Here is a 22,720-nt window from a genome sequence, read left to right on the forward strand (position 1 = left end):
AAACATTTTGTGCAGGAAAGTAGAGACTCAGGTAAATAGTTTTTATGTTTGTGAATAAGCATATCTTTTTTTTCTGCTAGGTTTTTAATGTAAAGGTTTGTGTTAATCTAGTCAGGACTTGGGCAGTTTTGAAATTGTTCTTACTATGTTTGCCTTTAAAGGACCACAGTTTTCAAATTTCTTTAGTGCTGCATTGTGCTCAAGGGTGGAAGCTGGCTTCCCAAAGAGTTTTCCTCAATTTTTATACTACCTTCAGCATCCAATCTTTCCTTTTATGCTGTAGCACAGAGACTGCCTATCTCCTGCAGCTTATCCAGAGGTAGATATTTCATTATCACTTTGACTTGATGCTTTTTAGCCCTGTGGCAGGAAGTAAAGGAGGGAAGGGTCCCTGGGTCTCCCAGATGTGGCTTTCAAAGTGTTCCTATTCTTCCTCCAGCTACAGTTCTTGTTAAAAATATATTCCTGCCCATTCCCTAGGGCTAGAGCGTTTTTTTTCTTATTCCTCAGTCAGATGCAGTGGGATTTTATCTGTGAGTTTTGTTGCCTCTCTCTGTAGATTAAGGCTTTGTTTCATAAAGTAGATAAGGGAGAAAAGTGGGGGTGGGGTGGGGCATAAGGAATTGTTTTGTTCCTCAGTGTCTGTGTTCCTTCCTAGTCGTACCTGAGGCAAGCTGTCCCTCAACATTTCTTCCCTTTCAGTACCTCCTGGGTTTCATGGAGAAAAAAGCTACTAGAGTGTGAATCATCCTGTCCCATATCTGTGGACCCCAAAATCTTCACCTTCTCCCACTGTTCTGTAATCTGCCTTCAATTTAAAAGTTATTCTAGCTAAATTCTCTGTGGGGCCCAGTGGCATCTGCCTTATGTAAGCACATACTTGCATCCTGTCTCAGTCTATAGGTATCTTTCTCCCCAGTTATCTCGTTAATTGTTTGTCTTGCGATCTCAGCTTTTTGATGGGCTCAAGAAAAACTGTGAATTTGCAATTTATCCAGCCCTTTTATTTCTGTCAGTGTAGAAGTACTCCTAGCTTTCCATATTGGAGTAGAAACCAGATATCAACAACACTACAGTTAAAAATATATATATATATTTTTAAATTGTGAACTACCTAAAATATGATGATTTTTAGAAATCAATAATTCTCTTTACTTGTAAAATTAATGACCTGACACAAGTGAAAATGAAGACTCCATTATAAATGTTGAGTTAATTAGTAAGTCTCATAAAGTGACACTCAATTTAAAAATTTTCTCTTCATGATGCTGTGTATATCACTTAGACTATAATTTTCATAAAAGTATTTTAGTTTAAATAAAAATACAGCTTATGATTTATGTTATTGACTGATTATTAGGCAGAATCTCTTCTGAAAGTAATTAAAAATCTCTAGGAATTGTTGCAGATGTTATCATAGAAAGCAATCAAATGGTATGAATTTAAATTTTTTAAAAATAGTGGCCGATTAGGGTCTACCTGGATTTCTATCTGACAGCAATAATTTTGGTTTTCTGCATGGCCCAATAAAATGGACTCTCAAAGAAAGGGACAAACTACAAATGTGAAAATCATGGTAGGTTGAGAAGGTAAGAGATTAAAGTAACCAAATGGGTGAGGCAAAGCGTAAAAACAAAGAAAATGGAAATGAGTTAACATATGGCATAGGTGGTGGTTATAGTGTCTTTTGGAAACCACTTATTTCCTTTCATCTATAATGTCATTCTTCCTAATGCTTTAGACACTGTTTTGTATTAGCCAAAATTGCAGAGCTGATATATCTAAGGAAATATGATTCTCAAGAACCTGGAAAAATATTTAGTCATGATAAGGCAAAAGAAAAGAAAGCTAGATATGCTTTTTCTTAGGCTCAGTCCCCTGCAAATAGTTGTAGATCAGATAAGCATTCCTTAAATATGCTGCCCAATCAACCTAGACCCAGACTACATTGGAGAAAATACTGTGTTGTTTGTATAAAATATATATATATATATATATAGCACATATTTATGTCCTAGAAAGAAAGAAAGAAAGAAAGAAAGAAAGAAAGAAAGAAAGAAAGAAAGAAAGAGAAAGAAAAGAAAAAGAAAGAAAATTTCAAAAACAACTTGGAGTCTTTGTTTCCTAGTTTAAAAGAAAAATACATAAGGAAAAAATAAATCAAAAGGTGTTTAAATATTATTGTGGCATCCCTCTCCTTAGGCATGAACAGCCAAAACTTCCTGTTCACAGACAGAGCTAAAGTTCTTGGTTTGTTAATGGAAAGATGGGCTGCCCCTAAAACTTGTATAAAAAGCCACATTTTGTTTTCAAAGTTTAATGAAAGGTAATCAGGTACACTAGAATGTTTCTGATTCAGCCAAGAAGTTCTTAGCACATTGCATCAAAACTTAGAATATGATAGGGTATACTTAGTAACAGTATTTAAATCCAAGTGATTGGAAAATATTTACCCTTAAAATTCAAAGGAACCATAAAGATGATCATGTCTAACTATACCAAAAAGCAGTACTTGGATCAACCTCATCAGAAACACTTGAACATATTTAAAAATTCAGGGAATTTTGGCCTTTTTTCTGAGGTATGATTCAAGATATATTTTGTGGTTGCCTAGAAAGTACCCTTCTGCTTGTCTTAACTAGAATTTAGGACAACTATTTACAGTTCAACCTATATTCTATTCTCTAATTTTGATGTATTATCTTAAATCTCTAAGCTTTAATTATGTTAGTTACATTATTTAAAAAGTTTAAAGTTTTAGAAAAAAAAAAGTGAACATTTTATAACAATTCACCTGAGAAGTAAGCTTCTGTTCTGTTGCTAATTTGTAAGATCACCATCTAGTGGAAAATTTCTCCTATTGCAAATACATAGTCCCTAGAGCCCAAGAAGGATTTCTAAAGATAAATGACAAGGCAAATCCATTTCAGACACAGAATGTGGCAGTGTGATTTTGACCAAATAGGGCAACATTGCACAAGTAGTAATATTCCTCCTAGATATATAAGTCATTAACTAATAGATGGGAAAGAAATAGAGGACACGTGCTCCATAATTAAATTTAGTTAAATGATAGGAAACAGATTGTATGTTTCATTTTCTTTTCATTTTATCCCATTCACATTGACAAAGTGTCATACTTCTACTTTTATGAAGAGAAATTTTATGAAATAACCATAATGAGGCAGGAATGAGTGCTAGGAATAAGAGTAAAGCTCTGTATAGGTTTCCGTTTACTAGGTTTTTACAAATTCTGCTTACCTACAGAACTGGGAAGAGAGAGTGCCATTGGAATCCACTCCATACCTAGTCTTTCTCTTTGCCTCCATTTCTTTAAACCATCTTGGAATTTTTCTGAATAACAGTAACTTACTCTATGGAAGTAACCCTGCAAAGCAAGCTCTTTGATTTAGCTAAATTTTCAGACGCTTCTTTTGAGCTGTAGACCAGTTGGTTTATAGCTGGAGTCAGAAGTCACCTAAATGACAGGTAGAGTTTGGAGAAAGCAAGGATATTACTCCATGAACAAAATTAAGACTCACACTAAAATTCTATTGTGCCTGAAATTACACTACCAGAGGTTAATTCCCACAAATTAATGTTTTATGCTTTCTAGAAATCCCTTATTTCTGAATTCATCAGGGAGGTCATCAATTATAAGACATAGCATTATATTTTGTACAAATAAGAAAGAAAAATACTGCCTATTTAATCATGACAGGTCATCAATTATAAGATTTATTTCAATTTCAATATTGTTAAGTTATATTTTAAAAATATGCTCATATCCTTGAAATAGTAAATAAAAATTCTGGAAATGAGAGAATTGGGAATAAAAATCATAATAATATTAACTCAACATTTAAGCATTGATGCCAACCAGCTAAAGCAGAGCTCTAAGAAAATGGAACACAGAATAGCTATGTTTTGATAGAAGAGGAGGAAGAGAAAGATAAACTCCAACAGCTTCACAAGGTTGACTAAACCCAGCTTTATTTAGACCGTACAATCTCCTTTGAACAACTCCTTTTAGAAATGTTTATTTAAAGAGGTCACTATTTGAAGTTAGCATACTGAATTCCATAGCTGTTGACCCTTTGGAAAAATAACCGACTCTGAGAAAGGTTAGGAAAGGTGGAAAAAGCCTATGAATAAAACCTTTTCAAGCTAGAAAGAGGTCAAAGTAGAGTATGATCAAAGACACAGATGAAATGCAGAAGAATGCAGATAAAGGTAAAATAATGAGCACCGGAGATACCAATAAAAAGAGAAAAGCTTTCTTAAGTGGCTAGGTATAACTACACTACCAGGAAGGAGCTCTCAGATGTACTGTGGGAAGGACTTTACTCAATCCAGCTCTTACACAGCAGCAGTAAAGAAAACAAAAAAGAAAGCAGATGCTGAGTTTCAATTTGAAACAGGCAGACTTATGCTGGATGTCAGAACTCATAGAGTCATGGAGAAAGACTCTTTTCTCATTGAGCTGTATATGAGATTTTACAGTAACATAACTTTCTTTTTAACTCAGAGAGTAAAATAAAATTAACCTAGAAATTCTCCCCACCTTCAAAAAAAAAAAAAAAAAACCCTATAAACTGAATTGATGTTAGAGGCAAAACAGGATGTTATTGAAGATGTGTTTCAAAGAAATATTTATGTTTGAAGTAAGTGAATTATACAGCATCTACATAATATTATTTGAAAGATTAAGAAAATAATTTCTTTCCATGATTATTTTTTCTCAGGGGCCAGAAATTTATTCTCAAAGAGTTATTTCTTTATGTTTTCATGTGTGTGCGTGTAATTTCAAAATTCCAAAATAAAAAAAAATGTTCTGGTCATAGAGTGTTAAAATATTATACCATATTTCTTAGTAGGTTTGCTTTATTTGATAAAGTTGCTAGGGAATTTGAAAATCATGTGGCTCAACCACATCCTATATGATTGGCCTTGGAGGTAAGAGTTATGGGGAGAAGGAGGATTACCTTGACAAACTGAAATTTTAGAACTTAAACTATGCTAGAGTCTTTGCTAAGTATTTTACGTACAATTCCTAAATTCTCATAAGAACACTGGTAAGTAGATATTATTATCCTCATTTTATGTAAGCAGAAATTGAGTCTCAAAAATGGTGAACAACTTGCTTAATACAACATAGCTCATAAATGAAGAAACTGAGTCCATTCAGGTCAGTTCACCTCAAATTTCTATAAAACCACATCTAGATATGTGGAGGAAAAAGAAAAAAAAACCTGAACCATTGGTTAGAAAGACACCAAATCAACTTTTTTGTACATCGGAATGTTTTTCCAGAATAGCCTATAAAGTTCTAATGTTTGTTGCATAATAAAATTAGCTCAGATTTTGCTGATTAAATTACATTTATTAAATATTTATGGTAGGATAGGTTAAGTCATATTCATCTTATTTAATGCTCAATATAACCATTAATATAGATATCTTAATAATCTTAATCTTAGGATCATACAATTTGTACACAATAGAGCCAGGAATCTAACCCACTGCTTCTGATTTCAGGTTCTGAACTTCTTTTGGTAAACTATAACACCTCAACTGTATATTTCTTCCAGAAATTTTTAAAGACCTCATGACATATTTCACAATATTTAGCTTTAATAATGAATAGAGCCAGAACTTTTACACTTCCTATCCCTGCTCTGCTTTAGAGTGTCATACACAGCACATTTTCTTGCCAAAATTCATTTATGACTATAACTTTAAAAATTCAAATTCTTATGGAGTAAAATAATTATTTTTATCTAGACTCAATCAAAAGTTGATGGCCAAAAATTATTGCATCAACATTATAAATATTACTGTTATTAATGAGATGAAGTTTTCTTTTGGAGAATAAGATATGTCAAAGAACTAATTATAAATTACATTAACATCTTCAAGAAACAGGCATCTAGACCCAGAATAAGCCATCCTGCAAATTTCCTCATGCAACCACCAATACTTATTTAATGTCCTAATCTACTTATTCTCTAGGTGCTGAGAATACAGTAATAAAATGTCGAAAACTGCTGCCCTCATGGAGCTTAAATCAAGTAGAGAGGGACAGACAAGAATGAGATAATAAAATGTATTGCGTGCTACATAGTGATAAATGTTGAGGAGGGAAATAAAATGGCTGTGCAAAATTTTTATATAAAAGGACAAGTAGTAAATACTGTAGGTTTGTGAGCCAGACGGTCTCTGTCACAGTTACTCAACTCTGCCATTGTAGCACAAATGTAACTTTAGACAACATGCAAATAAATGTCAGTGGTTGTGTTTTGATCTAATGTTATGAAATAATGAGGCAAGTCATGTGTATATCTGAGGGAAAAGCTGTCCAGAAAGAGGAAAGAGGGAGTACAAAAGCACTGAGACAGGAGCTGGGTATGTTCAGAGGTCAATAAATAGGCCAGTATTGTTTGCAGAGTAGTGTGGGCTGGAGTGACTAGGCATGCAACAAAAGATATGGTCAGATATGTAGGGCCTTAGAGGGCCGAGTAAAAACATTTAATTTTATTCTGGGTGAAGTAGGAAGTCATGAAAAATTTTTGAAAAGAGAAGTGGCATGATATATCTTATGTTTTAAAATGAGCTCTGGCTCCTGCATAAATTGACTGACAGGAGACAAAAACAACAAGAATTATTAGATAGTGATTGCAGTAATATATATGAAAGGAGATGGTGTTTTTGATCAGAGAGGGTATGGTCTAGTTGATGAGAAGTTGAGTTCTAGATGGATTTGGAGGGTATTCCTGATGAGTTGGATGGGTAGTGTTAGAGAAAAAGAAAAGCTTTTGACTAGCAATGAGGATGGAGAAGACTATCAGAAGTATATGATTTTTATTTTTTGAGAAGGCAAACACGTATCAGTTGCTCAGTTTTAAATACATAAAGTGTTGAAAATGTTAAGTTTAAGACATCTATTCAAATACACTGGTTTCCTCTCAGTGCCCCACAGATGTCAATAGGTAACTATGACAAAATTTGTATAGAATTAAAATTAAGCATCCCTGTGAGACTTTTGAATTAAGACACAAATACATGAAACATAATATTGACCCTGAAATTTAATAAATATGCAATCATAGATTATCATTTAATTTCTGAGTGCTTTAATATTCTCAATTGAAAATAGAAATAATAGTATTAATTATGAGAATTGTGAGAAATAAAGAAAATTATGAACAAAAAACATTTAACAAAATACCTAGCAAATATAAATGTCAAAAAAATATTTGATGTGCTTATTATCAATTATGGAGAAAAGTAAATACACTTCTAATCTATTGCCTTTAATTTCTGAAAAATAATACTCATTTTAAAAGATATCCATGAATATGTAGCCTGCAATATATTAACTTCAGCTTTATGAAAATTATGATATAAGAACCTGCAAAAAGACTAGAATTCCTATATTATCACTCATTGAAAATTCAAGCTCTCCAAATAAACTTTGATATTACCTTTGTTTGTTTGCTTTGCTTTTTTTTTTTTTTTTAAGAGGTGGGTAGATTATTGCTAATTGCTAGCACCAAGAATGTAGGAGGAAAAATGAAAGAAGAAAAAATGAAGGAAGGAAGGAAAGAAAGAAGGAAGGAAGGAAGGAAGGAAGGAAGGAGGGAGGGAGGGAGGGAGGGAGGGAGGGAAGGAAGGAAGGAAGGAAGGAAGGAAGGAAGGAAGGAAGGAAGGAAGGAAGGAAGGAAGGAGGGAAGGAAAGGGAGGTTACAATGAACAGGAAACAGGTTTCTGAAACAGGTTTCTAAAACCTAAAGAATAGCTTGTGCATACATTTATTTTTATAGAAATTTCTTTTCTATCCTCTCTCACAAATGTATCATGTATCAGTTTACAATTTATATCCTGGGCGATAAACCATGACAAATAGAGTGACTTACTTTTCAATGCAAGCGGAGTCTCCTCAGTGGTTTAATTACTTGATAAAACAGAAAAAAAATATACAGAAGCATCTTCTCATAGAATATTTAAATATTTGTGCTGCCATACATTAGAAAATAGCAGCAGTGTTATTTTCATTTATAAACTCTACATTTTGGTATAAATGCAGAGTTTATAAATGAGAGTTTAGGCTCATAATGCACATTATTTGTGTTGAGGTTCACTCACTCCAAGGATTTTCAAGGACAAAAACATGCAAATATGAAAATAAATTACATATGCATTTGCTGAAATGTGCAGTTCGGTGTCTTAGCTTTATATGGTCCAAGGTTTTCTCTGAAAGATAAAGTGCCCTTGATATAAATACTAGTAAAGATATGTCAGAATATCATCTTTAACACATGATCTTGGCTTAGTCATAAAGATACTAGTTTACCTTTAATATCTTAAATAAGCAAACAAACAAAAACTACTGAGCAAACAGTGCAGAGATAGAAGAGAAAACTGAATTTTTAAAAATGCTGGATTCTGAGTGATGTTTCAATTGTAGCTTCATAATTTACAATGTGACATTTGAAAATTATTTAACCTCTGAGCCTTAGTTTTCATAGTTGTCAAATAATTATAATAACATCTTAAAATTGAATAAAAATATTAAATGAAAAAAGAAAGCGAATACCGTTATACCAAGTATTATTCTGCTGTGTTGAATGGTAAACTATCATTTGTCTTATTCAAGGAAATAACTACTACATCCTTATCTAAGGAATATTGTAAATCCAAGTTGGAAAACTAAAGCTAATAATTAAATTGATACTTATGTTAACTCATGTATTTATTATAGCATTTTAAATAGTCAAGTTCTCATTTCTTTCCAAGAAAATATTTCAATATTGTTGATTCTCAAATTCTTGTCTGTTGCTCTTCCCTTAAATAAAACTATGAAATCACTGTTTACTCATGCAGAGTAAAAATCTAGTTCAATATTTCTAATCACATATCCATAGAAATTAGATTCTATAAATGTAGAGGGCCTTTATAAAAGCATTCAGGAATGTGTGTGAACTAGAATCTGGCCCCATAATCAGAGAACTGTGCGTATAGTTCTTAGAGATATATTTTAATAGATTCATTTCATACAAAATTTTAAATAAAAACTCAATGGAAATTGGAGAAGGGAAGGGAACATATGATGTTATTAGTAAAAAGACTAACAATGGCATAAAAATGGAGAATATAATTGTAAAATTAGTAATTAAGTCTCTATTTATACATATTTTTCTACATTTATTTCCGTGTGTTATTCTAGCCCATATTTGAATAGTTTATTAACTGGAGCCTCATTTATTTTTTCCTTTCAAATAGAAAAAAAAAATGCTAGTGGAAATTTCATTTGTGACATAACTTAATTCTGGATTTTACTTTTGATTACAGCCATGGTTTACTTTGATGTTTTCAAAATGAATTTCAAAGACCATTTATTCAGTAAATTTTGAAAGTAGAAACATACTGAAACTTTTATCCCACTTGGTAAGCAGCCATCCTTTAGTTTTATTCAAGTTTTCCCATGAAAATGCCAATCGGGAATAAAACTGACAAATATATTCAATCAAAGATGGAATTTTTTTGCTCTTAAGTTGCAAATGGCCTCATTAAAATAAAAGCACCACCTTAGGGATTGCATAAAGCAGAGTATTGGTACGTAAATGGTATTTATGACCAGGCTAAATGTAAAGTGAATTAAAATTTAAAGGATTATAGTCAGGTAGGCCACAGACATCTGTAGAAAAATGTCCATTAAGAAGATGAAAGAACCAGTGGTCCCTGGTGACAGGCATATGTCAGGTTAGCGGTCAGCCATACCTATACACTTAGTGCCACAGCAAATGAGAAACACATTGCCCAAGGAAGAAAGAACTTAAGAGAGATTTATTTTAGACTAAGAAAAAAAATTATGAAACTAACATTTTGAAATTTATATCTATCATTGTCATCAAACTAAAGTCAAAAGAATGGGGAAATTAAGATGTGGGCTGATAATAAATATTATCACATATGTGTTTATAGATATTGTATACACTCCAACCCATGACTGTATTTATAGAATCAATTGAAAATATAATCTTTTAAAAATGTCATAATATCTATGTTACTATAACCACAAAGAAATACTGCTGCCTAGTTACAAATAAAGACCTAAAGGCCTGGTTTAATTAGAGAGAGAGAGAGAGAGAGAGAGAACTTCTAGAGTACTAATATACCAAGGAATTTATTCCTTTCATAATGTGAATGAGTCACAAAACCAGTCACAGTTTTTGTCATTTTCATGAAATAATGCTGTCCTGTGCATGAAGAATATCCCTGTTGCATCTGACTCCTTAAAAATCAAGAATTTTTAAAATGGTCATCAAATGCTCTTAAGTGATGACTTGGACATGAGAAGCCTAATCCCAGTTAAAAAAGATTTATTGCTTCCCTTCCCTTTCCCTTGTCTCCCCCCACCCCCCGCCCCCCGTATCTCTTTTCTAATGGGTAGGAAACATCCACCACTAGTGTCCAATAAAATACATTCAGCATCTGTCTTGGGAAATCAGCTTTGGCACTTGATATAATAAAAGATGGCTGAAGTTGTTCATTTCAGGCCTCTCCTTCTTGGACCTGTATTAATTCAAACATAACTGTTTCCCACTCTGTTCTTATAAACACAGTTCAAAGAGAACATTTTCCCTACTAAATGTGCAAGTCATATTCCCTAGGATTGATAGCTTCCAATGCCATTTTTAAACTAACTAGCCCTTGATGACTAACTATCTCCAGATATACCCATTGCCAAGCTGAAGTCACTCTTAAATATGGATTTGTGTTCCCACGATACCGAAAAAAACAGTAGTGTTTTACAATCTTATTTTGTCTTGGAAGAGAAAGAGTCTTTTATCACAATTGCTCTTTGTATTTCCCTGGATGCCTAAAACACTGTTTGGGTGGTCTTCTTTATCTTTAACATTAAACTGGTTTAAGGGCGCTATTTTCCTAGTTATATCTCTGTTCTTAGTCCACAGTCCTTTATTTCAATATACTTACATGGTGGATAAAATATTTGAAACTGGAAATAAGATGCATGGTAGGATGTCCCTAAAATTATCTTTTTTCAACCCTAGGATCTTCTGTTTAGTGCTACATTTCTACAGCCTTCTCAGCCTTATTTCTAGTCTTCATAAGATTATCACCAACCACAATCTAGTTTGTTTATCTGACAACCCAGTGAAACAGGAAGGTAAAACTTAAAGATGTATGGCAAACATCATCTTTAGGATAGGATTTTTGACAAAAATATTGTAAACTTATTGTGGCGAGATTGGACATACATCAGTAATATCAGTCATGCGATTAAGGATCTAATGAGAAACAAAATGGGGATAATCGACCAGGTGACAATTGGAGAAACAGAGTGAACTCCAAGATAATCAGAGAAACAACAAAATGGGGGTAATGGAATTCCAGCCAAAAAAGCAAACAAAACCAAAAACCAAAACAACAACAAAAAACTTGTTTCCGTATTTATATAAAATGTGTAAATTTCTACAAAAATCTGACATTTTGTGATTCTAGAAAAATTATTCTGCTGCTATTTTCATTTCACATTTAAGTAGCTATCTCCTGGGGCAGAGGACTCCTACTAGTTATGCTCTCTGCTAGAAGCACATGTTATAGAATTGTCTTACCCTCTCTACCATCAACATGAATTTGACACCTGTATCTTTACTGTAGTACCTTGCTCTCAGCAATGTTAGCTAGTTAGTATTAATTTTAATGACCAAGAAAATGGATAAATTGTGTGTGCTTTCTCTATCCAGAACTCCGTATTGTAATATGTTTAAAGCAGTTTTAAGTTAAGCAAGAAGTTCAGGTGAGAAAGCTAGGCAGTGATGGGAACAATTTGACTGTCAAAGAACCTTCAGTCATGCTCCCTGCAACTTCCTGTGAAGTTTCCTGTGAAATATCAAAAAGAGAACTGAATATATTTAGAAGTAAAGGAAACTTTTTAATGTGTTTTGACTATGTCATATTATGTGTGTTTGATAGGGAAAAATTTTCATACCACTCCAATCCCAGACTTGACTCTTCAGGGAACAATCTCAGATGGCCTTTTTAGGCCATTAAATTTGGGCCAGTCTCAAATGGTTTGGAGTTTGATTTTGGCTTGCCATCTCCAGAGATTGTAATCTAAATTAAACAAACTGCTCAAAATCTGTTTTTTAAATAGTTTATTTGTTTAAAAATATGTACTAACATGAATGTAATGTTATACCTAAATAAAATAAATTAAAAAGAACAAACCTGCACCACTAGTAAAAATAGCACAACCCACAAACAACTAAGAGGCTGCTCTAAAACATGCCCTTACAATTTATCCAGAGGTTTAAACTTAGATTCTGTCAGACTTGGAGAAGGGAGGAATTTAGAGAATGAGGGATCCCTCTACGGAAAATAAATATCCTTACTAGATTTTACACGAGTTCAGGTTTAAACTCAAGCTGTTCTGAAACCTCAAGAGTGAAAGGTTCAAGGGGAGAGGAGTGATCGTAATGTTCAGGCTATAAATATAGTTCATTATCATTTTCCTCTTTAAGAAATAATGGTCATTTCCTCATCTCGACCAAGAAAGGGTCCTAGTGTTAGGTGGCTCGTCACACATGAGTGACAGGGGCGACAAATGAATAGGAGCCCAGCCTAAAGACAGCCCAAAGAACATCCCAATAGTATTAGAATTCTGGGTGAGCACATGAGCACTAGGCAAATTTATTGCTGCATTTCAATCAGGTGTCAATCAAAATGGCCTCACTTGCCAATCACCTAGGAATGCCTTTGGAATTAGCCGTCACTGCCAAAATATAAAGCAGATCTTTCTGCTTCTAGGACCTCCATTTTTCCCTGCTGGGCTCCCTTTTTTGCCGTTTTTTGCCCTTTAGGGTTGTCTCTCATTTTGGTGTTTTTTTTTTTTTTTGTGGCCTTTTAGCCTTTTTGTAGTCATTTTGATCTCTTTGTGTTGCTTACAGCTCTGGGACCATATATCTCCTTAGGGCATTCTTTGTCTTTCTAAAATGTATTTTTAATAAAACTATTAAATCTCAATGACCTGTGATTCTTCACTGCGTCATTTGAGGAAGAACTGAGAAAAAATGTTAACTACATGTCTGAGCCGTTGTTATTCTTCTCCCTCCCCCTGCTGTTGGGGTGACACTGAACTCTGATCAGCCCCAATGGTGTCACTAGGAACAAAACTGTGTTCACATGATTTAGTTTGCCACTGAGTTAAAAATAATAATAAAGAAAGGCAAGTAATTATAAGAAAGGAAAATAACTCTTTTTAGGTGATCGTTATCTTGCGCCATGTTAATGTTCTTATGTTGGACGTGTATTTATTGAAAAAAAATATTTTTCTCTATAGCATATCTCTATACGTGAAACAGTTGTTTAAAAATAAATATTTTTTTAAGATTGGGATAAGAGAAGTAAACATGTTCTCAATGAAAATACTAATTGAATATATTCCTGTAAGACCAAAAAAAATCCCATATTATTTTAACATGTTTTTCAGAGAGAATTAGCACAGGCAATATGTGGAGCTCAGTATCCAACTACATCTCTCTGAAGCTACGAATTTGGATTGACTAGGGCACACCTAGACTTAGCCCCAAGGTTTGGGGTCCATTTCCAGGCCAAAACCCAAGTTTCCAGTTCAGGGCTCCCAGATTCCATTAAGGTTTCTGTGAATCAGGCAGGGCTAATTCAGTCTTGAACAATCAATCACTCTCACTCTATTTTGTGAGTGAGAGTGATTGATGGTTCTCTGCTGGTCATGGCTGACCTAGACGTAGGAAGCAGACCTGAGCACAATGCCTCATGTGTGAGTGGCTTATTTGGAGTCAGTCAACTGCAAGAAACTCTCGTGTGTCTTCCTCATTCCTTCCATAGATAGACACATATCCTTCATGTCCTTCCTACACATCTTCCTTTTTGTTTCAAACTATTGTTGCTCTCTCATAACCTTTCACTCTCAGAAGACAGCTATATGTCTGAACCCCTCTATTGATATTTATAGCCTTCAGTTAGCTAGACCCCAATTTTTTTCTATGCATTCAATTATTATTCTATTCGATCTTCACTTATTAGAATCCTATTTGCTAATTTATCAACCCCACTTCTTTTGTCTTCCGAAACCTGGGCTTCAGCAGCAGCCATATTTTCTCTTTGTTTTCGCTTTTTCTTTTTCTTTTTTATAGAATTATTAGAAGAAAAAGAAAAGAAATGTAATTTGAACTGCCTTTCTCCTCTGACATTGTTTTTTTTTTTTTTTTTTTTTTAAGCATGGGAAGGGGGCAATAGCTCCACGGTTTCATGAATCAGTATGTTTTGTTTTCAGCGTTTGTAGCTGGTTATCATTCATTCTTGGGAATATTCATGTTGCATTTCAGAGACCAGCGTACCATTTTGTAGATGTTATCATTATGGCCCTTTTGCCCATAATCACCACTGCTGTTACAGTCACTACAAGGAAATGCTCTCCTACTCATTTCTCTGATAAGAAGCTGCCTCTTTTCCTCATACATCCCGTGGTCCACTAGCTGGACTGAGACATTTGCAGCAAGGGTTTTCAAAGGGAAACTAATAATGTACACATTTTTCAGGATTGTTATTTTCCCCAAAAAACTCACTGAAGTTATGAAAGCCCTTATGAAAAATGATTAGAGAAGTTGCAAAAATTCACATACAAACACAAGGCAAAACTCAAAGCAGTTCTTTTCATCATTTTGGTGAAGAGAAAAAGGGAAGGACTGCTCTTCTTTTCTGTCTCCTGGAAAATCATGATTTGGAAACACAACCACCACATATATCTGTGAAGTTATTGGCAGGTTTCTTTTAAGGAGAAAGCACAATTTCAATAACTGAGAAAAATAGCTAAGATTACCCCATAGGTTACAAATAAAAGATAAATTATTATTTAGATTATAACATATATTCACCTATCTATTCAAAATTAAGGATGTAAATGCATATGTAGATTTATAAGATATAATTAGAGAAAGTTTTATAAAAATATAAAATATAAGTGTATATATATACCTTTAAAGAATACTTATATGCCTTCATAAATATAGATATAAAATAGATATAAAATTGATAGAATTCAGAAAAGCTAAATATTTTTATTATTAAGAACATGAGAACAGAATCTTTTCTATACATAACTGAATTTCTTAAAAGAGATATTTTCTTGAGGGAGTTTCAAAATTTTGCGATTTTGTTTAAATTAGAACTATAATAAAAACAGTCAATGTTCTTTTGTAATGTTTTTTTTTTTCTTTTCTAGTTTCTGCTAGGAAGTTCAGAAGACAGTAAGCAACATAATAGCATGTTTACAAAACAGCAACAACAAACAACACACCCCATTTGGCTCTGTTAGTAAGTTAAGTAAGGGTTGGACAGTTAGCCTGGTGGGCAACCTGTGTTCGGGGCTGCTGTGAAGGAAGAAAAGCAGGCAGTATAGACACTGGAACAGCACACTTTTTTCAAAGTCAGTGTCATAAATTTGGCCTTCCTTCTTGGCTCAGAGTAGCAGAGACAAACTTTCCTCTGCTTTCAGTGCAGTAAACATGAAGTGGACCTAAGAGGGAGGTACACTTAGGTGTCCTAGGATGGAGCTGATGGCCCACTCTGAACAGTCATCTTACTCCCTCAAGGTCCGCAGTGCTGTGCAGAAGCAGCATTGTTTAAGTCATTGCTGATTCAAAAAACATTCCTTTACTTTCAGCCATGTCACCAAACTTAAAAAGCCAGGCTTACCTTATGTCTATGATAATAACAGAACTTGGAAGAGGGTCTAAAGCAGGCTATACTTTTTTCATCATGTCCTAAAGGCTATATTGCTAACTCCTTCTCAGATAAGAAAGGACATTGTTGCTAATTTTCTTATTGAGAAATAAAATCTTTTTTTTTTCTTTTTTTTTTTTTTTTGAAATTATAGCCTCTAAAGATACATGTGCCTTACAGCACAGGAAATGTCATGGTCTGTAACCAAATAAGAACCAAATAACTATCCAGCTATTTTTTTATTAGTAGTATCTGCACATCAGAATGTGTGTACTAATGTTATATGCTGAGATTATTATGAACCAAAGAATATGCTGGAGAGATATGATTGCTTTAATGATAGGGACAGGCAGATGCATATCAAATATACATAAACATCTGAAAGCAGATAAAAAAGTATTGGCCTTGTTTCAAATGAGATAGAAGCAAAGATAAGCAAGAGTTATTTATCAGAAATGGAGCGGAAAAAGATCAGGGCCAGGTATGCAGAACCTCCGGGGTCTGTAGTTGCAAACAAATGAACAGTAAAATTTTAGATATAAGTTATTGAAATGTTGCTGCACTTGGTTAAATAAACAACTAATGAAAATATATCAGAGTTTAAAAGGTAAAGATGTTGTCCATCATTACCTACAAATAAAGAGTAATTGAACATATTTTGAGTTTTATACCCTTCATAATTGTGAAGCAAGATCAATTTTAAAATAAACTTTCATTTCTACATTAATAGCTTTAAATCCAGATGGTGATATTCTTTTTCAGCCCAGAGAAGAAGAATAAATTTTCTGCATACTGCAGAATATCTAAGGGCAAGTGGTGCTTGAAGTTAGATATGACCCAGATGAATTGGTTAAAATATATCATGTTTATAGAATATGACAACAATTTTTTGATGACATAGTCAATTATTAAATTGATGCCCCTTATGTTTTTAGACCACAGCATATTGAGCATTATATAAATAATAATATATGTCAATATATATACATATATACACATATATGTATATCTTACATGTGTATAAGATGGACAAAATTATTAAAAATATTTAAAACAGTTCAACTTCTTAAAAGATATGGATTTTAGTTCAACTTTGGGAAGGAATTATTTAGATCTTAGAAAAATATGACTGGGCTCTTCAGTGACAGAACTATAAAGAGAACATGGTCACATTGTTCTTGAGAAAAACACTGAAGTGACCATTGAACTGCATTCAGATATTCAAACAATTGTTCTCTTCAGCTAATTGTTCTATTTGATAATGAAAATTGGGTATAGGTTTAGCTTAGCTTCCATAGGCCTTGTAACTAAGAAAAATGTGCCTTTACTTTGTATGAATTAGATTACTCTCAGAATATATAGTATTTCTTGTTTTGTTTTATTTTTACTCAAGACTAAAGGTCTTAACTTTACCCCAGACTGAAAGAAGGATATGGGAAAGAAAGATCTGAGATAAAAATGGCCTAGTTGAGCACTAGTTGGGCCATGGATGCTCTGCATATAGGAATCTAGATCAATGAACTTAGATACTAATTCTGATTTTTTAAATATTTTGGGGGCTATGCCACCTTATCTCTTGGTATCAATGGAGTGAATTGTCCACTGCCAATCATTTTGAGAAAAGGTCTACCTGAGGATAAGAAATAAAGAGTTTAGAAGAAGACTTCAGACTGGAGTTAAAAAGAACTATTTCCCTCCTTCTGGAGCCTCATAGGACTAGGCCTTGATCAATGGGAACAGCAAGTCTGCTTGATGGCTTTTCTATTGGCCTTGCATTAGTTGACCATCTAGAAAACAGGATCAATCCAAGGCTCTCTGCATTGCACTTTCTTAAACATTCAGAGACATCTACCACATTAAAGTGGAACACTCTTAGCCTTGGAACTGAGCAGCAAAGGGGGAAAGGGTATGTTCTCTCTTAAAAAATGGGCAGAAAACATAGCTTATCATCTCCCAGAAGAGAGTTACCTCTAGAAAGTTCCTAGCAGCAGAAGCAACAGGGAGAGGGTGAAGAAGTATAGAGTGTACACCAGTACATTCGTCTGTTTCTGATGTTCACTTGGCAGCTCCAGGAATTCCTATTCTGTTTTAACCCCAACTGGTGTACTGCAGTTTAATTCTAGTACTGACCATCTGTTATTATCACAGACCTTATGAGTTAGGGGTTCTATCCTCCACAAGACTTCCCCACTGCAGATGCCAGAGCCAGTTCAGGGTATCCCCAAGCCACTCACACTTTTGATCAACTGGCCACAAATTCAGGAGTTCCCATAAAACCCTCAAGTTCAATAATGCTGTAGAATGGTTCACAGAATTCAGTGAGATATTCTACTTACCATGACAGTTTTATTATAAAGAATACAATTCAGGAACAACCAAATGAAGAAACACATGCAGGCAAAGTCCGAGAGGTTCTAGATCTAAAAAATTCAGCAACTTCTCCTTGTGGAATCAGGACATATCATCCTCCCAGCAAATCAGTGTGTTTGTCAATCAGGAAATGCCACTGTGCTTCGATGTTTAACGTTTTTATTGGGGTTTCATTACATAAGCACGGTTGATTAAATCAATGACCACATGACTGAACTCAACCTCCAGGCCCTCTCTCCTCTCTGGGGTTTGGGCTAGCCTAAAATCCCAACTCTGTAATCAGTGGTTGGTCTTTCTAGTGACCAGACCACAATCCTAAACTGTAGGTTCACTATGAGTCATCTTATTAACATAAACTCAGATGTGATCATGAATAAGACATTTCTACCATGCAGAAAACTTCAAGGGTTGTAGAAGCTCTATGGCAGGAACCCAGGACAAAGACAAAATTCTTTGTTATATAATCTACCTCTCTTAGAAGTTGCTGGAGTTGCTTAGTATGACCATCTCCTAGTATTCAATATAAGCCAGAGCTATTGAATTTGGAGATAAATCTGACCGTATTTTACTCATTTTGTGGGAAGACTTTGGCAAAATGGATAATGCTTGATCAATGAAAATTGTTTGTTTTAAAAGACATTTTCTTCTTGATTTTAACACTGATATTTTAAGAGGAAGTGTCACATGTTAAATACAGTCTCTGAATATGGATATGAAGCCAAGCATGCTAGTCATACAAATTTGGTAAGCAACTTGAGGACTCTGTTATGATGTATACTTCTAATCATTTCCTGAACTCATTCTGATTTCTAGTGAGATATCACTTAACATTCCTCAACTTTGTGTCACCGGTGCTCTTTAAGCAAGCAGAGCTCTTGCTGTGCTGTGAGAAGACAGGCACCTGTGTAGAAAAGTCACAGACTTAGAGAGCTGCAAATATGTTTTCATATATGTTTTAAATAATATGCAAAGTTTAAAGAATTGCAGGAGTTCTGCTAATAAATTCATTTCGAAAAACTATACTCTGAAAAATTTTTGAGTAACCCAGTCCTTTTTGTATATTTATTTAGCTCTAAAGCATGCTTTATACAAATCAACAAATTTCATCTTCAAAACCTGCCTGGCATTCTCTAGATAAGGATCAAATGCATGAAAGGGTCATTTTGACTAAAGCAGAAAATGACGGTGCTCATTTGAACTACCAAGAATGCAATTGGTGTTCGAGGAAAACCACATGCAGTACCACACACTAGGCAACCATTGGATGTGCTGTTTGCTTAGTCTTTCTCTGGTTGATGAATGATGTTCCACTTTGAAGAAACAAGACATATGGTACAGATGCTATCACTGTGTACAGGAAACAGGCAAAAAGTAGTTAAGTGATTTTCTGAGTTTACTCAGCAAGGCAGTAGCAGAATTGGGTCAAAAGTCTTATGTTTTATTATTATTAATGAAACAAGAGCACCTAGAAGAAAGAGTTTGAAGAGTTAAGTACAAGGTCTTAAATTGGTCATTTTTATCCTTTTGTTGACTTTTATGCCATTCTACTCTTTCTCAAGCATCTTTGTAGATTTATTAATGCCTAGACATTCTTATGCTTTTTAGAACTGGTTCATAACCTCTATGCTTTTACTTAATTTTAGTTTACCAAAAAAAAATTCTTTCTCGATTCTTAAGGATCGAGAGAGGAGGGAATTTTTTTAGTCCCCTGACTAATGTCCACTAATTTTGTGGTAGAAGTGATTAGATAATGTTCTGTTGTACTTTCTGACCCCTGGGTCTACTCTGTAAAGATTTTTTTTTTAACTTTTATAAATAGTAACAAATAATCATTTTTTTCTTGGATAAATTCAAAAAGAATTTTGGAAACAGAGTTAAAAGTTTCTGTATCTGTTACTTTGGCTTATTTTTCTCATTTACTTATAAAAAAGAGAATTAAATTTTATTTTATAAAGGGTGTTGTTAGGTCCAATTTTTTTTCATCCAAACACATTAAGTTTTTTAGATATGAGTGCATAATTACAAATGTATATCATTAAAACAAAGCTATATTAATTAATACAAAGCTGCCCCAGGGTCTAGTAACTTTGGATGCCTTAGCGAAACTACTTGGAGACCTTTTTCTCCTTTGTCTAAACATGTTGATTTCTTTCCTCAATTTTAATTTTGTGCTTTAACACCAAGTACATTTTGGAAATATGTACAATTAATTTAGATAATGTAAGGCAGGTTACTAAATAATAAAACAATATAGCAGAAAAAATTACAATAACTGGTTTAATTATTAACACATATTTTTTTCTAGTATATATTATACAATATATAGTTAGTTAGTTTAAACTCAACTATTAGAATATTCATTTTCATTAAATGTTATTTTCTTAAATATACCACTACTTCAAGTGCAAGATAAAATATGTTTGTAATTGGGAAAAAAAAAACTGAATTGAATTTTTTTTAGGCTATATTTAGTATAAAGAGAAAAAGAGAGCTCTAAATTTGTGAGTTGTGTCACAATGTACAATTTTAAAAGAAATTCAAATTTATCATCCTCAAGTATTTTGGTTGTCATATTATTGTTGATGTGGCAGCAGTTACTATATATTACAATAAACTAACACCATGGTCTCCTAGTGCAGGAGTCCTAGTGCAGGAGAAGAATAACAGATAGACACATTAAATGATTTTTATAATATTAACTAACCTAGACCAACAAAAAATTTCCTAGTGGAAATTTTAGGGGGCCTACTTTAATGATTGGATAAACAGAGTTTTCAATAAGCCTACTAACAAGATAAATGGATCCTTTTAGAGGTTTCTCAACCTCACCACTATTGACATCTTAGGCTGGATAATTCTTTGTTATATGAGATTGTCCTATGCATTAAAGGATATTTAGCAGGATTTTAGCCTTTATTCACTAGATACCAGTAGTATCTCCCACTTATTGTAAAAACCCTAAAACGTCTCCAGCATTGCCATTGTTCCTCGGGGGACAAAATCTTAGTCCCTGACTAAGAATCACTGGTTTAGAAGATTCTTGGAAAAAGCTTTCTTTTCATATTACATATTTTAATGTTCCTTTATGTAGGGTTTACTTTATTAATTGACTCAGCAGACACACTTCTTTCTAATACTTATGAAGCCCACTTACCCCAGACTCTGAGTGAATTATCTCAAATTCCAGATTGATATAGTCTAAATGAATTCATTTTATTGTATAAACTTAATAAACACTGCATTAATCAGAGGTTCAGATAAGTTTATAATATTTTTACGTCTCTATCAATCAGCTCTTATTAGTATCTCTGTCTAAACAAAGCTTTGGAAACTATGTTATAGTTTGTACAATAGAGAAATATGAGGCAAAATGTTAATTCTATTGTGGTTTGGTATGTTTACCCACAGGTCAATCTTGTCTATTATCAGATATAGTAATTGGCTAGCTCATGTAGCTGTAATTTTTCCAACAAAAACTAAAACAGAATTGTTGAGGGAATATCTTTAATAAGAATGTTCTGGGAGTTCAATGAAATATATGTCATTTCTACTGAAATCAGCCAAGTGGTTGGAAGAAATCGTGAGAATGTGAATGAAATTGAGAAAGGAGTTGGGAAGACTATTGGGACTAGTCATGTGAACCACAGATATTGTTGCTTTTCTCAGCTTCCCTTCCTTTCTGATGTCTAAAACAAGAGCCTGAGCTCATCTCTCTATTTCGCAGCTGTAATTACTTCATCCTGTTCTCTGAATATCTTCACTGGCCCTCTGTCTTTCAAGAAACTCTACAGTATTGTCTTTACTCTAAATGCCAACATAGGCTATCTGTAAAAAGATCCTTATGTTCCTATACTATTTTTCACAATCCCTTTAATGAGTCCCTTTTCTAAATTTTTGTCTTGTTAACTTTAACATTCACAACATTCAGATTTCAAAAGCAAAAAGCTACTTGCTTATTTACCAGTTGGTCTCTTTTAACTTTGTGACAATAACTGAAAAGACTAGAAACCACTCATTAAGAAATAAAACCACTCACTAGAAACTACTCACTAAGAAGCTCTAGTCTTTCAAAGGTCATGGTGGACTAGGACTGGAATAAACCTTAGAAATCACCTGCTGAAAATTTCCATCAGTTGGGAGCTTCGAGCGGGAGGTTCAGTCAAACAAAAGTGAAATCGAATTCTCCTTCAATTTTGCATTATAAGAGTGACATTGACTAGTTTCTTAAGTTTGCTGAGTCTCAATTTAACTCTTTTAAATGGGAATAGGAGGTCCTATCTTATAAGAACATATGAAACAGATATTGAATTTTCTGACAGATAGCACATAATTAATAAATATTTATTTCCTTTTTATTATTCCCATTGGAGTAAACCCTACAGCAACTATCTATTACTGGGATTTCTTACCCACATTATAGCAACTTTATTATAATTAAAAATTTTGATTAGGTAATATATTTCCTGGTTAAAAATTCAAACACTATAAAATATATTCAGTGAAAAAAATCAACTTTTCTAACAACTACTGCTAGTTTTTTAACTCATTAGAGATAGTCTAT

General features: G+C 33.6%; 1 long non-coding RNA gene across 1 annotated transcript in view; it reads right to left on the bottom strand.

Moving 5' to 3' along the window:
* Positions 1 to 18,245, bottom strand: part of LOC118613723 — a 33,697-nt gene extending 15,452 nt beyond the window's left edge. The window contains exon 1 of the long non-coding RNA XR_004955752.1: positions 18,126 to 18,245. This is a non-coding gene — a long non-coding RNA (uncharacterized LOC118613723). The remainder of the gene's footprint in view (positions 1 to 18,125) is intronic.
* Positions 18,246 to 22,720: the final 4,475 nt, after the last annotated feature.

The sequence above is a fragment of the Rousettus aegyptiacus genome, unplaced genomic scaffold (assembly GCF_014176215.1).
Source record: "Rousettus aegyptiacus isolate mRouAeg1 unplaced genomic scaffold, mRouAeg1.p scaffold_m13_p_2, whole genome shotgun sequence".
NCBI lineage: Eukaryota > Metazoa > Chordata > Mammalia > Chiroptera > Pteropodidae > Rousettus > Rousettus aegyptiacus.